This window comes from Meleagris gallopavo, chromosome 1 (assembly GCF_000146605.3).
Source record: "Meleagris gallopavo isolate NT-WF06-2002-E0010 breed Aviagen turkey brand Nicholas breeding stock chromosome 1, Turkey_5.1, whole genome shotgun sequence".
Classification (NCBI taxonomy): domain Eukaryota; kingdom Metazoa; phylum Chordata; class Aves; order Galliformes; family Phasianidae; genus Meleagris; species Meleagris gallopavo.
In genome coordinates this window covers 143,949,822-143,967,127 of record NC_015011.2, presented here as the reverse complement: position 1 = coordinate 143,967,127, position 17,306 = coordinate 143,949,822, and positions in this window count along the sequence as shown.

The following is a 17,306-nucleotide window of genomic DNA, read 5'->3' as shown; positions in this document are numbered from 1 at the left end:
AATGAATCCTGTTTACCTCATGTACTTTTTGAAGTTAAATGCATACTTTGTGGAAATGCTCCATGTGTCAGTTTAACTAAATTTTATAAATCAGCCTTGTAGGCTGTTATGTTGCACATAAGTTCTGCAAGTGTGTAAAGAGTCTTTGTAACCGAAAGGAGGCATGCTGTTTATGTGCTCTTTCGACATTCTCCATAGGCTTTGATAGCTTAGGCTGAGAACTTCAGTCTTAGGTAAACCAATGGTCTATCTCTTCTGAAGTTCAAGAACTGAAATTCTGGCCAGATTTATAACATTTGAAATTGAGATCATTTCCATGCTTTCTCCTGAGGTGCTCCAATGACTCTTCTGTCTCCAGGCAGGGCACACCCTGGAGAGAGCTCATCCTACAGACCGCTTCCGAATGGCATTTTAGAGACAAGTTCAGCTTTGATTCTCTCTGCCTTCAATGTCTCAGACACATTCAGAACTTAGAAAACTTCATATCTGTAAGCAGCCTGTTTACCTTAATACCATACCAGATAGCAATGTTTAGTAACTGAGCCTAGCTTAGCCCATAAGTTAAGAAGTGGCATTCAGATCACTTAAACATAAGTCACTATGCCCTTATTTCTCTGAGTTTATACTCAGAGAAAATGCAGTAAGTTCAATCAGTGGAATCAGACATTTTTATCATTCCGTAAGATAAATTTCGTCATGGAAACTTTCTTCTTATTTGAATACACTTATGGGTGCTTTACTGGGCAGTGTAGGGCTGTACAGAGCTGGAGACTGGCCCTACTTCTTTGGGATGGGACTGGTGGCCTTGGGATCTGGCATGAGGCCATTGGTTTTTGACAGAATGTGAGATTCCTATCAAAGACATGAGAAAGGAAGTAGAACATATTCAAGAAGCAATGAGTTAGCTTTTAAACTGCTAGAAGGCAGCATCAAATAGATCAAAGCACACAAGTTTCCAGATAGCTGTCAAAAAGAATTTCTTAAAGCACTGAAGTTCTAATATTTGACCACATATAAACAACTGAAGTTTAAATTAGCTATAAGATCTACACATTTAACTCAGTAGAATATTAGTTGCTAAAAAGAAGTACTATAAAAGTACTTTTCTACAAAGCACCCACATAGTAATATACTAGATTCTCACACAGACTGTTCAATTGAAAGTTTTGGTGGTTTTTTTTGCTTCTTTTTTTTTTCTGATTTTCTGATGTAAAATTGCACATGTTTAAACTCATATGATAAAATCTTAAGAAACATGTAGCCACATTTGTTTCTTGAGAGCATCAAAACCACTACTAATTTCAGAAGGAACAAATAGCTTTTAGATGAATTTACCTTGAGTCTTCCTTATGTAAAGAAGTATCATACTCAACTATAGATCCACAGTGTTAGAAAGTTTACATTAAAACATTATTCAAATTCCAAGCACATTCTTCAGGTGCTGAATGAGTTCTATTAGAGCCAAAAAAAGGTCTTTTTCAGGAATTTATGGAAATGACAGTTAAGCAAGAAGCAATAAATTGCAGATTTGACAGAAATACCCACTGTGCATATCAGGAGATAATTTATAGTTTAAGGAATATATTAGATGAATTTAAAGGGTTCTGGAAACCACTTCTGAAAAACAAGCAAAAGGATTCACTTAATACTAAACTCAATGCTTAACTGCCAGCATATAACTTAGCAAACTATGTAACATATACAGGTGCTGTATGATAACAATTTTTTTTGATTTTTCATTCATTTATATCTTAACACATCTTTCGAAGTATATGTGTAGAAGCATTCACCAGAATCTAAAAATAATTGTGGTAAAAATTATAGCTCTTAGCATGTCAAGACTTACTTGTGGCAGTAACAATTTAGTTGTTAGCTGGACAAAATGAGTACTGAGAAAGTCGTCCGTAATTTGGATTTTTAAAAATACCTATTTCATTATAAGCTGTTATGGCAACTGTGATTATTACAATTACAACAGCATCACTACGTTTATTAGGAAATTTCTTTCTAAAAATATTAATGTAAATTTTAAAATTGGACTTCTTTGTGCTTCTTTCTAGTTGGGGTAATTACACTGTTTATGTAATTCCTAACACATTTTCTACTCACTGTGATACTCCTGAAATGGATACAGGATTGTATTGTGTTTAATATTGTGTTTAATATTGTATATTTCATTCACTAATGCTCTTTCATGCTATCTGAAGTAATTTTCTGACCTCCTGAAAACTGATTCAGGATACAGAACTTGAAGAGTTTACTGATGTCTCATAATGTCATCAATTTAGACAAAAAAAACATACCACTTGGACAGAATCACATTCATCTGCAGTGTGCGCACAAAAGCACTATGCACTTCTGTTACTGTGTCACATCAAGAGCAGAGTCTCTTCTCAAGTTTAACAGGAGAACTGTACTTTATCTTTGTACAGCTTGCTATTCAGTTGATCTTTTCTGTTGAAAATTCTGTTTCTTAAATGTGCAATATTAGTTGAGTTTGTAGAAATGAGCCTTTGTAAAATAGTGCTAAGCTAGATAAGGCTGAGAGGTGATCTAATCATCACAGTCTTGCAGAGTGCAAGGCTTTGCAGAGCCTTGCACTCTGAGCTGGAAGCTATGTAAATGAATATTCTGAATAATCTCCAGCTCTTGAAACGAGGACAAATAAAGTATGGGAGGTCTCAAATACTTGGCTATTAGTGTCTGCCAGAACCAATTTTTCATGTATTATCTCTTTTAATTCTAGTTAAATTGATCAAATATATTTTTTTATTATTCTTGATGTTAAAATACTAAATCTTATATTAATTTTAAAAACACAAAATAGAAGAAGTAATAACTTAACTTTATAGACCCTAGCTAGGATTTCATATTGTCAGTTTATTTACCTTCCTCCTGCCTCTCTTTCATCATTCTGAGTATAGTCTTTACAGATTTTATCAGGTACCGAATGATGTATTTTTATACCTCAGAAAATGTATATTTCTTCTCTGAAACAGCATGAAGTTTATCTGGGAGCAGAAGTTCAGGTCTGTTATCTCTTTGATAAAGCCTTCCTTGATCTACTTAAAGTTACTATTCCCAGTTTGTGTCCTGAGGTTAAGATCTGCAAACCAGAAAGAAAAAACATTTCAATGAAATGATTTCTCCTTCCTTCGCACTGCTTGTAAATCTTGTGGTATTAATATTGATAATCACATCAATAATACTCAGTATTTCACCAGAGCATCATTCATGGTTTAATTGCCAATATCGGCATGAACAAAGATACCATAGAATAAAATGGATTTTCTTTTATCTTTACATTTACTTAATGAGTATGAGATTTCTCAACAATTTGAACTTCAAAGATTTTATGGGTGAAAACTTATACCCAAATCATCCATCTATCCAGTACAGAAAGTCATTTCTAGCAGCATTTTTAGGTGAGACAGCTCAATAATAAGGGGAGTAAATAGGGGTACAGGATGTTAGCATAATACCAACTAAATTTGATTTTATCCTAGATGGAAAAAAAATCATTTTAAAACTTTTTTTTTTTCTATAAGAATAAGGAAAGATATTACAGTGGCATCTTGATTTTGACATCTAAAATTTATAAGAAAAATCTAAGTGGAGGTTTACAGAGATCTTTTTGTGGCTTTGTTTCTATTTTTACAATGTTAATGGAGATAATTAATGGATCCATTTTTCTTCATGTTTTACAGGATTTAAAGTATATTTCCAGCATTTTTTCACATTAAACTGAGTATCATGTTTCCCGATGAGATTTTTCTTCAGTGATGATATTTTAGAGATGTGAGGATCTCTCAAAAGCCAAATAAGATTTGTACTTCAAATTCACTGTCACAGAAATATTGTAGGATTATCATGCCTAGTCCTGATCAAGAGCTAATAAGGAGACATTTAAACTAATAAAAGTTACACCTTGATAAATAAGTAGCAATAGTTCATATATCAATTTCAGTATATGAAGTATGATAAAAGTATGAAGTACATGATAAATGGACAGCCGAGATTTCTAGTAGCAGTAGTGAAAAATCTTTCAAGAAAATTGCCAGAGTAAATATTCAGGTTTAGCTGTGGGAATCTGTGAGAAGTTTTGAACCTGCTCATATTACAATGCATGATTTAGCAAATCTGGACTTTAATCAGTGAAAGGGTGGACAATTATTTGTGGGTTTTTTTTGGTTTTTGTTTGTTGTTGTTGTTGTTGTTTGTTTGTTTGTTTTTGTTTTTAAATAAGGACCAGCTGCTAGGCTCTGGAAATCTTTGTCATCATTTTGACTAGTTTTTACTCGATGAAGCGACAACAAAAAAACCTTGAAGCTGATACACAGTATGGGTAGTTCTAAGCTTGATTCTAACCTACTTAGTCAGTGCATAGAATGTAGAATAAAAGTTAGCTGTATTTGTGCTTATGCTTGTCTGCTAATACAAAAAAAAAAAAAAAAAAACAGACCAAGATAACAAAAGGTGGAATCTTCTGTTCCTCTGGTTCTTAATGCAGAAATAAACATGTTTAAAATCATGTAATAAACCACACTGACAGTGATCAATACTTGCAGCAATCACTTATTCTCACTGCTTTGTTCTTATCTTTTTATGAGGTAGCAGGGGAGAGACTGTGCCATTCTGTTCTGTGCTTTTGCAATTTCATTTTGAATACTGTGTGCAGTTCTGAGCACATTTTAAGGACATAAAAATTTTAGAGAATGTCTAACAGAGGGCAACAATAATGGTGCAGGGAGTAGAGGGAAAGGCATGAGAAATAACTGAGGTCACTTACTTTGTTCAGATAGATAAGGCTGAGAGGTGATCTAATCATCACAGTCTGCAACTGTGACCAGCAATACAATCAAAGGGAATGGCATAAAGCTGCTATAAGAGAGGGTCAGGTTGGGTATTAGGAAAAGTCTCTTCACTGAAAACATGGTCAGGCCTTAGAACAGACTCTCCAGGGAAGTGATCATGACTGCAAACCTTCTAGAGTTCAAGGAGCATTTGGAAAATGCTTTCAGTCATATGATTTAATTTTTAGGTAGTCATGTGTGAAGCCTCATGTTGGACTTGATGATCCTTATGGGTTCCTTCCAACTTAGGATATTCTTTGATTCTACAATTCTATATTTCAATGATAAACTATCTTTTGGGGAATTGACATCAAAGGAATAACATAGAATTATACAGTTCTCTTTCAGTTATTGTCATTGGCTCACACACAAAGATACACTCTACAAATATCTGGACTTCATTTAGATTCCCTTGAAACCTTTCAAATTTCTCCAAAGTCTTCTAAGTCTTTTGAAGAAAGCTTATTAGGTCTGTCTTTGGTATCTATAATATTCATAGCATGCTGTTACTTAGGACGGACATTTTTATTTTTCCCCGCTTACTTTTGAAACCAAGGGAAATGCTCACTGTTAGATGTTGTTTTGTATAGGTCCAGAATCTTGTCATTGGCATTTTACAGTGTTTTTGTTGGACTTTTTTGTTCTGTAAATAAAATGGAAGACAAAATGATGAGATCTATTATTTGTACAGACTGTTAGGCAAGGATAGATATTCTATGCAAAATCTAAGTACAAGAAAATAAAGTGTAAAATCATGATCTATCAAAACTATGTTACTTACAATCAAGTGCAGAATAATCTCTTTTTTGGTATGTAGAGCACCTGCTTCCTCTCCTTCACTGATCTTGGTGTCTGCAGAAATATTTCTCTCCCTTGTTTCCCACTCCTCTCTCACAGCTTCTGCACATCATTTTTAACCCTTCCTTAAACATGCTGTCACCAAGGCAGAACCATCATCACTCACTGGCTCAACTTTAGCCAGGGAGGGTCCCTTTTCAAGCTAAGTGGAACTGGTTGTCTCTGACAAGGGGCAACTTCTAGTCTCTTCTCGCACAGGCCGCTCCCACAGTTCATCCACCCTCCTATCACTACCAAAATCTCACCACATAGATCAAATTCAACAAGTGATGATTTATTGAGATAAAAGGAGATGGGAAGGAAATAGAAGAATGCTAATTTCACTAAGAGCACGGATCATACACCTGAATGAATAATTGCATATATATTCTGTTTATAAAGTCTTTGATCTGAAGAGTATAAAAGTGAAGAGTTCAATTTTGGTCCTTCTTGCTACATGAGTGGAAACATGAGTGGAGACCTTAAATACTCCGGAAAAGATAGAGCCCTCTGTGAGAACAGTTGCCTGGATACATGTCACGGAGCTATTTCTAGATCTGCAACCATGACAGGGGCACAAGCCCAGAAAGAGACAAAAGGGGGAAAAAAGTACTAGCTGTTAGCATCAGGCCCCGGCCCCGTGACTAACGAGGCAAGGCACTTGAAGGCCGTGCACTCCGGGAGAGGGGGAGAGGAGGAAGGGTAGGGAGATAGCACACGAATCTAAAAAAAGAACAGCAACGATCTTAGGAGGAACAGGAGAGGAACCACGTGCTTTCTCCGCAGCAAACTGAGAGAGTCAGAGAGAGGGAGAGCGGCTGGTGTCCTGCCAGGAGCTTCACCTTTCTTCCCGCCCGTGAAGCCCGCTCCTCTCCTCCCCTCCGAGAACCCAAATGCCCACAGAAGGCAGTCCACGGAAACAGAACATTAACTCTTTAACTCCCACTGTTTTACATGATGTTATGATGTTATGACAAAAATCAGAAAACCACAACAATGTATCAGACTGTTTGAATATCTCACCTGTCATACTTCAAGATAAAAATTTTGAAACTGAAGACTAATTATTTATGTTTGATAGAAAATGACATCAGAAGGGAATGTCAGGTGTTTGACAGGAAATATTACCCTAAATAGTGCCAGAACCTACACTGATATCTTATAGTTGCCAAAGTTCTTCAAAGTTCTGGCACACATCAAAGATTTTAGGTGGTCAGCAGATCACCAGATAGCAGCACATAGAAATTAATAATGATTAATAATAAAACAGAGCAAGGAATTGTACTCTTGTTCTGGGGCTGAGTATTGTGGTATGGCCACCTCTACACAGCATAGCCCTTAATTACAGATATTTTCCAGACCTTATGTGGGGCATTACTGACCACTAGACTTGTTTGTTATATTTGATGTATTTTTATCAGTTCAAAGTCTATATTTAGTTAAAAATTCTATAGCTGACACGGAGATTACATGATATCTGCTACAATGAAAATCTATAAGGTAGAATAAAAATATATAGGGAATTTGAGACTTCAAAGCCTTCTGAGATAGCGGTTGAGAACTAAACTGGACAGAGACATCCATACATGGAGCAGTCTTGTCTATAATGGTTTTTTTTGTGAGTGTTCCTTGGCATCTGCTCTTTTCAGTTCATGCTTAGAGAAAGTTTGAAAGAATGCTGTTAGGCACAAGCAGTTTTACCAGCAATGACTAAGAATGAAGCAGTCAAAACAATCACAAGTTAGTGCATGCTCTGGTCCTGATTTATGTTTTAATATCATCAGCAACAGCTTGGTTGAAATCACAAAAGAAAAATGGTAAGAGCTGCCCTATTTAAACTAGAAAATGCTGTAAAGTCCTTATGTCAAAGCTAATCAAATTATTGTCAATCTATTAAAGATTTCTGGTTAAACTAAATACTACTGTTATCCATAGGACATAAACAAAGGTCCAGATATAGACCAGATACATGGAGATGGCTAATGTAGTCACCAGTATTCTGGCCTTTCCTCACAGTGTGTAAGTGTACAGATGTTTCAGTACTAAGATGTTCTGCAGGTCCAAGATGCTCTTTTTCCCTCTTTCTTATGATGATATCTTCAATCTTGCACTCTGTTCATACTCAGTGCATGAAAGTAGTTGGTTCTGATTACAGGCTCTGATCTACCCTCTATAAAAATGGTGAACTTAGCAGATATAAATTCATATAACAGTGAAACAAAAGTAAACACAAAAGTTGTCTAGGGAGACTGTAAAATCCTTCTAGATTTAAAGTAATTGTATGGTTAGCTGGATGTTCCCTTTAGTATGAATGAAGAAATCTGAATGTATCTTCTATGCAAGCTCTAACGTACTGTTTGTGAAGAGCTTTCAAAGCTTTTAGCTCTGACACAACAAAGCCAAAAAGCTGATCCACAGTTCTAATATATGTTGATTCATCAGATGCTGACAACTGCAGTAGAAATGGCCTTTGATTTTATTAGCTCTGAGCAATTCAAGAGATGAGAAATCTCCTGACATGTAGTATCATGACTTAGCTATGAGTTTTGTACCCCACTTTAAAGATCATCCTTATTTTTCAAATCTTAGAGATTTCACAGATTCTGTGTGTTCTTTATCACTCTTACGATCTTAATCACCGAATGTTTTTCTCTCTGAAGTAACCATCCGTGTCATTTGAAAAATTCTCTTTGCATTTAGTCCAGCTTAAAGTATTACACAATTTTTTAATTTTTATTTAGTGTTCTTAGAAGAGTTTTCCTTACTAACTTCTTACCTCAGAATTCTCAGAATATCTAACTTTCTGTTGCATCTCAGCTTGCTTTTCAACATTAACAGGTAGTACATATCTCAGGTTGTACCTGTTAACTAACGAATGGCTTCCTTTCTAGCTCAGTAGCAACATATTTATTCTTTACATTACTCTTAATCTTTTTCATAAATTACATTTGCTTTCCTCTTCCTCTATTTGTACACAGTTCCTCTAGACAGAGTCCTTGTACTTTTTCTCCTCTTACCAGAAAGAAACCTTGGTTGTCATTTTCTTGCAACAATAAATTATGACCAGTTAAGTGGCTTTGCCAAAAGATAGGATTTGTTCAGCTGAGGCATAAGAATGAAGACTAGAATGATGAGAACTAGAAATTATAAGCAAGTCATCTGTACTGTTTCTTGAGATCACTGCTATTAAATCAAATATTTTAAAACAAACTATATTTGGCCTTCCATCTTTTCTGTTACATCTTCAAGTAAGAAGAAAAGCATTCACTATCCAGCACTAAGCTTATCAGTAATGATCACGTTCCAAAAGTCAGAAGTCACTTATATTTAAGAAATAATGATGAGTTATCACTTTTCACAGAGGTGATGCATAGTGTCTGTCAAAATATACCTCTATCTCACCTTTTTTGCTCTTTGTCACTACAGACTCCTCATGAAAATATTAGACTCTGATTTGGTCCCATTTCTAATAGCTTTCTTTTCAGTAGTGCCCTATTAAGACTGTCTGAGTATACCAAATTTCTCCCAAGAAAATCAGTTCTCAGTAAGAGAGAAGTTCCAGTTTTACAAGTGTTCTGTTCGGTGGCAAGAACATGAAAGATTTCCCTTTTTCTAGGAATAATCTCTTTTTATTCCATATTTTGAACTATTGTTGTTTTGTTCCATGGGTCTCCAAACATTAGGCCTTAGGAGCAATTCAGAATTTATTTGAACCCTTATTCAAATTACAAAAACGCAAAGTAATGAAGCACAATATATAAGGTTTATGAAAACAGCCAACATCCAACATTGTTCCTGATCTCCACACATTCAATCTCAAAACTGAAATTTCTTTTCCTTTTTTTTCAGAGTAGAACTTTTTAGAGCATGTACTGTGTTCAGACAAAATGCATTCAAATATTCAGACTTCTGTCATGTGAAAAGGGCAAAGATTGATAGAAAATAATTTGCACTCCAACTTGTCCTCAGATATCAGAGGGGCTGAGGGCCTCTGAACTTAGATTCCTAGTGATGCCCAATTCAGCACTACAAATCTGTTCGTGTTCAATATATGAACTGTCATGATTACAGACTCACAGATAGTACACTGCCCAATTTGTTTAATCACATTCAAACAGACTCCCACAGCCATCCTTTAGGAATTTGGCTGCACCCAATGAGAATTCTCACAACTAGATTTGTGAACAGTTCAGTTTATTAAAGCAACAGACTACAGATTATTTTGGACTGATGGTGATAAATACACTGCAAAGCATGTGAAGTTAACTAAGAACATGAGTAATACAGCCAACCACAATCACATTAAATCACCCATTAACTCTCTAGAGGCTTCTGAATTTCCCAGAAGAAGCGCTCAGTATAGAGAAGAATGCAAATCTTACCCAATAGGTGTCCCTATGCGGTGTGGAAGAGCCTGCTGACTGGTCCCAGAAGCCAGCGCTGTTTTCCTGACTTATTTGCAATAGTATCTTCTCCACTTCTCTGAAGTGTTATAGTTCCAGCACCAAAATTCCTTCCCTCTTAGGACATTTTATACTATTTTCTTACTTTCAGGTTGAGCTTGACTCTAGTTAAACTTACTAAATGTGTCTTGGAAAGTGTACCAGAAAACATACTTTTGACAGAAAGGTGGAAAGCTGTTGGCTCAGAAAAACAAGATCGTTTATCAGTTCTAGCAGTATCATCAAATCCTCATCCTTGCAGGATCTGCTCTGCACAGGCTGCAGCTCTGGCCTAGGGCTGCTCCTGCAGGGACTCTCCATGGATTGCAGCCTCCTTCAGATCTCATCCTCTGCTTCCGTAGGCTCCTCCATGGTTGCACATGATTTGTGCCCATGGGCTGCAGGGGGACAACCTTCTCCATGGCCCTCTACTGGGCTTCAAGGAACTTCTACTCTGCTCCTGGAGCACCTCCTGCCCTCCTTCTATGCTGACATGAGTGACTGTTTCTACATTTTCTTATTCCTCTCTCCCTGCTGCTCTTTTGCAGCATTACTCCCCACTCCTTAAATATGCTGTTGCAGGAGTGCAACAGGCTCTTACCTAACACAGGGCCATTGCTGGACTGTTCACAGAAACCACTTTTGCAGCACTCCTACTACCATAACCTTGCCATACAAGACCAATAAAATGATCTAAAGATACTGACCAAGACTCAGAATTTTGCTTTATGAATTCAGTCTGAATGCTTTTTACATAACACATACTCATGCACTCAATAGAAAGGATTATAACTTTATAAAGTATTTATTTTCTGTGAGATATAAGAGAAGTTGTAATCATAGTTGTAATCGCTGTAGATTGTAAGGAAAGCTTCAATTTTACTTACAGTGATGATCTCTGAAATATCAAAGAGATTATTCCTGTATATAAAAGTATACAAAGGCTTAAATGTTTTTAGGCTTGAGGACTGAGTCTACATTTTTCAATGATTATTTTTCCTTTGGCTATATTTTACTGCTTGCTAATAATTACTTTTTAATATCTGTTAGCAGCTCTAACTTCAGCTTTAAATTGACAAGTGAGTTTTCACAGTTTCTTGAAGTATCATGGATTTTAATATGTTTACGGAAAATATGAAAGATAAACAATTCAGAAACCTCCAGATTGAAGTTGAAAAAGAGAAAAAGATTATAATATGCATTATTAAACAAATTTCATCGTTGGAGATTTAATGAAAGACACACTATACTGAACCACGGTGTTTCATTAATAAATTAATTTTAAAAAGCCCCCAAAACTCCACATCTGTTTTTATTATGGAAATCAACAAGAGTGAGACAGACAGTAACACCGCAAACTTAAAAAGTCTAGAAGAATAAAATCACTTTCTTTTACTTCAGTCATATGTACAAAATAATGGCACTTAACAATATTTTATTAATCTATGTTAAAATAAGAGCATTCATTTCTAAAAGTGATAAGGACATTGACAAATTTCTATCAAGAGTAAACCCATAATAAAACAGGAGAGAAATGCATAGATCAAAAAAGAACAGATACTTCAGCTTGTACTCTGATAATGTATTGCTAGAAAAAATAAAATCACTTTATTTTGTCTGGGGATCAGCTTTCTTGAACAGAACATTCAGTTCAGGATATATATGAGAGAAGGGCTGGATTTTTTCTGCTGTGATGTGTGTCTTTGTTCTTTTTTTTTCCAAGGAAATATGTAGAACAAACAAATCTCTCTCCAGCTGAAGAGCTGAAATTGCTATTATGCCCTATGCTTTAGCTGGCTGCTTCTGTAACAAGTCTTAGTTAAGTCCACAGTAAGTCCATTGAAGATAAATTTTTAGGATACTAGACAAATCTGTTGAAAACTATGCCAGATAAAGTCCATTGTATGGAATCAATATGTTGGCTGATTAAACGAATGGTCAGTTGCTGGCTGATGTTAAGAGAAGTGGTACGATTCATAAATATCTAATCAACAGTACTAATAAATCACAAGTCACAGCTGCTTTTAGTCATTGACTTTGCAAGCTTAGCAAAAATATATTGTTAAGAAAGTGACCTAAGAGTCTTAGATATGGCTGATTCTACTACACACCTTTTCATGGTAAACAACCAGGGCACTTCAAGTAATAGTTGGTCACTTTCTATCTTCCAGCAAATTCCTTTTCAGCAGATTCTTTAAGATAGCTCTCTGAGCTCATTTCTAGGTCAGTCTTCTCTCATGTCCTCTGTTGGACTCTACAAAGAAGAATGGCCAGAATTTTGCTGGGAGCAGCTCTGCACTTCTTCAGAGATGAACTATGGCAGTGCATTTAACTGAAATACTTACTTTTCCTTCAGTATTTTTAAAGCTCAAGTGTGCTTTTTATAAAGCAAATAACATAAAAGCATGCTTATAAAGATTATAAGCATTGCACAAGTAGGTTTTACTTGCATATTTACAAGAGTAAATGGCAGTTCTATTCATTTATTTGTCCTCTTACTTTCCTTATTTTCTGGTAAATTAGCAAAAGAATGAGATATTCCACATTTATCATCTTTAACAGGAAACTTTTATTACTCTCTCTTTCATACTATCCTTTTTCTTTTTCACCATTCTTAACTTACTTCAAGTTTAGGCACCTGCCTAGTACCTTAACCCGTCGCGTCGAGCTCACCGGGAAGGAAAAGAATTCCTGTGCCTTTGTCATTTAAATCATATAATCCAATTGCTAATTTACCAAGATAATCATAAAAGAAGTCAAGTTGCTGGCTCCTAATATTTTTAATGGGAGGCTGCTTAAGGATTTCATTCTTGTCTTTAATTTTCTTAATCTCCACTCTCAGTGTATTAAGTAGCAACTTTCAACTCTATTCCTGTGTCTTTTTTTAAGCAGGTTTTTTTTCTCCCTGATATGTCACAGATACATAAAGATACACTCAGCTTTATTCTAAGGCAAATAAGCTGCATTCTTTGAACTAATGTTTCATATACAGACTCTCCATTTTCCCAGTGATTATAGAAATTACTTCTTACAACTTTTCCAGTAATTCTTCTTTCCCAAGGCCTTATCATAAGCCTTGGAAAAGAACAGTTGCATCACAAGATGCTCTACACTTCCCTAAAAACATCACTAATAAAACACTAATCAACTCCATTGGAAATATTTTGCCTCATGACATTTGTCCTTCTACAAATGCCCTTACATTGACATCTGGTCCAGTTTCTTCTAGATTGTAGAAGTTGTAAGCTCTGGCATGCCCTGCTATCTTAGGTCTCCAAAAACAAGTAATAAATAATTATCTGGAAAAATCTATGGCCATATTCTTTACTTTGCGAGTAAACCTACAGACATTTTGAAGATGCGAAGTCTTAGTTTGATAAAAAAATCAGAATACTTAGAATATATTCAGCACATACTGATGTAAAGATAAATACTCCTAAGAACAATAACAAATAATAAACATTTTTATGATTTTTTTTTTTTCTGTTTACTGCTGTGATCATTAAGTAAACCTGAGTAATCATGAATCAGATGAGCCACTGGAAAGTCTAATGAGATCTTAGGACATAAGAGGAAAAAAAAACCAAAACTGTATAAAATTAAATATCGATGCCATATGACAATGATAAATTTTGTCTGGACTCGTAAAAGTAACCGAAGTAAAATTCAGTAATAGAGTATTCTGTGTATTTTCCATGTGTGTTAACTTTACATCAAGGAATGCAAGACTCTAAACAGAAAAGACTGCAGATCTCAAAGAGTCTCATTAGCAGTGTTTTTAAAAGTGGCAATGTAGTAGTAATGTATCTGTCTTGTACAAGACAACTTACACTTCCTGTAAAGTTCATGTGGGAGCACAGCATTATCTAGTCAAGTTAAATCAAGCCTAGCAGTTAGTGCAGCAAAAGTAAGCAGTATTTTCTATTTAATTTAATTTTTATTGGATATTTCTGGAATTTCTATGTGAAAGTAAAAACTTTTCTGGAGGTTAAAAAAAAAAAAACCACCACCAAAGAAACACCACATTACACACAAACAAGTTTAGAGTACATTTTAATGTTTTGCTTTCAACTTCCAGTGTACACTGTTAGGAAGTAATTATTTCTGCCTTTTTATCTCCTAAGGATGAACAGTTGGTGGCATTGATTATGCAGCGAATTTCACATCTTTTACCTGTGAAAAGATTCATAGTTTTTTCAGAAGCAGCCTTGATGGAATGAACAAGAAGCGTGTACACTATAATTTTTCACTGCATTATAATAAAATGAGCATTTTTCAAATGTCACGGTTTAAATTTCATGGGGCATGAAATCTACTTTTGAAATGAAATTTAAAGTCCTTTTAAAAATAAGAAGTCTAATCTTGCAGTCAAAAACACTTTATGTTTCCTGACATTATTAACCTTGGAGGGCTGCTTGGAAAATGATAACTCTATCTGGCATATTAAAAGTGAATTTACTTATATATAATTACATTACAGAATATTTAAAATAGATAAGGTCCCAAGAAAAATACTAATGTGCACAGTTAGCAGTATTTTCATTTACTAATAATAAATCTAACTGCTGTTCATTTTAACATGTCAGAGTTAACACAAATACTAACAGATTACTTCTAAAGAAAACTATTTGGGACTAATCATGGTGCTTAATGTCAAAAAAGAAAACAGTAATTTCAGGGAAGCTCATTCTTAAATACATTCACTCAGTATTTAGTATATCATAGAAATCATCCTTTATTTTGCAAAGAAAAGGAAAACAAAGTTTTTTTGTCACATACTAAATAGCTTTCATATCTCTCATATTAATATATCGATCCGTAGTTAGTATTTCATTATTGTGATGTATAAAAGCAAACAATTCATTTACAGTTTGGGGAAATCTTCAACTCCCAGTTTCTAAAATCCAGACAAGAAAAAAGTAATGATAAACCTCTAAGATATACACATATAAATAAATAAAAATAAATAAAGCACTGCTTCTTTGGAGGCTATCAGGTCTTGATAAGGAAATATGATTATTTTACTTTTTCTTCATTTCTTGCTTTTTTCTTTTGAACAACAGCATTGCTGCCATTCTGATTTTAATAATCTGTTGTAGAAGCAGAGAAGTAAGATAGACCTGTATGAAAATAATGACTATTTTCTATGTCAGCATTGCATCCTTCCTTCATGCGTAGGAAACAGTAAATCCTTTGATCTCATTAAGTCATTAAGCGTTCTAATATGCCAGGAAGTAGCCATATACTCAAGAACAGGACAACTTGAAAAAATAACAATGAAATATTCATTTTGTTCATTGTGGTTTTCTAATCCCATATTATTGGAAAGTTATTGACTTTTCTTATGGTTATCAATAAAATTTACTTCCAGCTTCAGAAACCAGGCAGTCAGTTGGAAAGAACGGATAAGTTAGATGGTTTAAAAAGTAGGCTGAAATTTATAATTACGGATTTTATTTCCAAATTCACATCCCTCTGTTACTACTCAGAGATTTGATCATGATCTCATCTCCAGTGAATTCTACAACAGAGTTCCAAGAATTGGAATTCTGTTGGCTGAGAAAATTGTCTTCTTACTCATGTGAATCTTCTGACTGTTTTACTGTTTCACAGTGGTGACATATCTACCAGAAGGCAGTCCAGGATAAAGCTGCACTCAAGTCAGTATGTTGGAAGCAGAATATCCATTCAGAAATGCTGCTACCACTGAATAGTTTGCAACTCAGGTACATCTCTTACCTTGGGTATAGTGGGATCCATTCTCACAAGATGTTTCTAATTTTCAGTACAATCTTTTTTCCCCTATTATGCTAAGAGCAGGTGCCACATGCTGTAAACAGTGCCACCCCCACAAACCATTAGTACAGGAAGAACAAAGCAGCCTAGGGAGCCTAGATCTCAGCAGGGGGTTTTCTGCCTTTCCCTAAAGTCATGCAAGTAGATATGTAAAGACCTGCAGGATGAGCATTAAAAGAATGACTTGCTTAGTCCTGCTCCCCCAGCTATCCTGTGATTTCATACATGAGGTGAGCTGTGAAAATTTATTCTGCAACTAGACCTTAACCATTATTTTTATGATGAAGTTAAATGACAGATTGAAGAAAAAAAAAAAAAAGAGCAAAGAAAGCATGTTCAATAGCGTCACAATGAAGTTATGAAGTTCACATGCTTTCATGCACTGTAGACTTAAGTGCTGCTGAGCACTCATTGTCCCATACTTCACAGAACAGGCACATGTCTGAGCATGAAAAGAGGCAATCAGGAGAAAGCAACAGGATCCCTTAATATTGTAGTTGGTCATTTTGAAGGAAGGGGATGGGTAATCCAATGAATGATCAAAAAATATTCTCTTTGATTTAGTACTATCATGATAAGACATAACTGATGTTGTCATTGTTTTGTATACTGCTCTCAAAATTCCTGTGTGTTATATGTAAGTACACACACACATATCTACAAAAAACTGATTTTCACGTGGAATATTGTGTCCAGATATGGAGTCCTCAGTATATGAGAGACATAGCCCTGTTGGAGCACAGCCAGAGGAGAGCCACAGAAATGATCCAAGGGATGGAACATCACCCCTACGAGGACAGACTGAGGGAGCTGAGGCTTTTCATCCTGGAGAAGAGAAGGCTTGAGGGAGACGTGAGAGTAGCTTTTCAATATCTAAAGGGAAGCTGTAAGAAAGAAGGGAACATATTCTTTATCAGGTTCTACTGTGACAGGACAAGAGGAAATGATTTCAAACTAAAGGAAGGGAGAATTAGATTGGATACAAGGAAGATTTTTACAGTGAGAGTGGTGTTGATCTGGCACAGGTTGCCCAGAAAAGTAGTGGATGTCCCATCCTCCAAATGTAATGCCTCCTGTTTTATTATGTTGACCCATAACATCAGAGATGGATATTGGTGCTATGGCAGTAGAGATGGAACCTTCTCACCAATGTGCCGTTACATATTGTTGATGTGAGGCAGATGGCAGCAGAAGGGCAGTTTAATAAAATGGTGTCTGGCATGGAAGTGCATATGAAAAAAGGGGTGGAATTCAATTCCTCCATGCCAAAAAAATTGCAACTGTTAACATTCATTGATACTTGCTGAATGTTTATGGTGACCAAACAGTGAGTGTGAGCACAGTGAGGTGGTGAGCATTGTGTTTCAGCAGTGGTGAC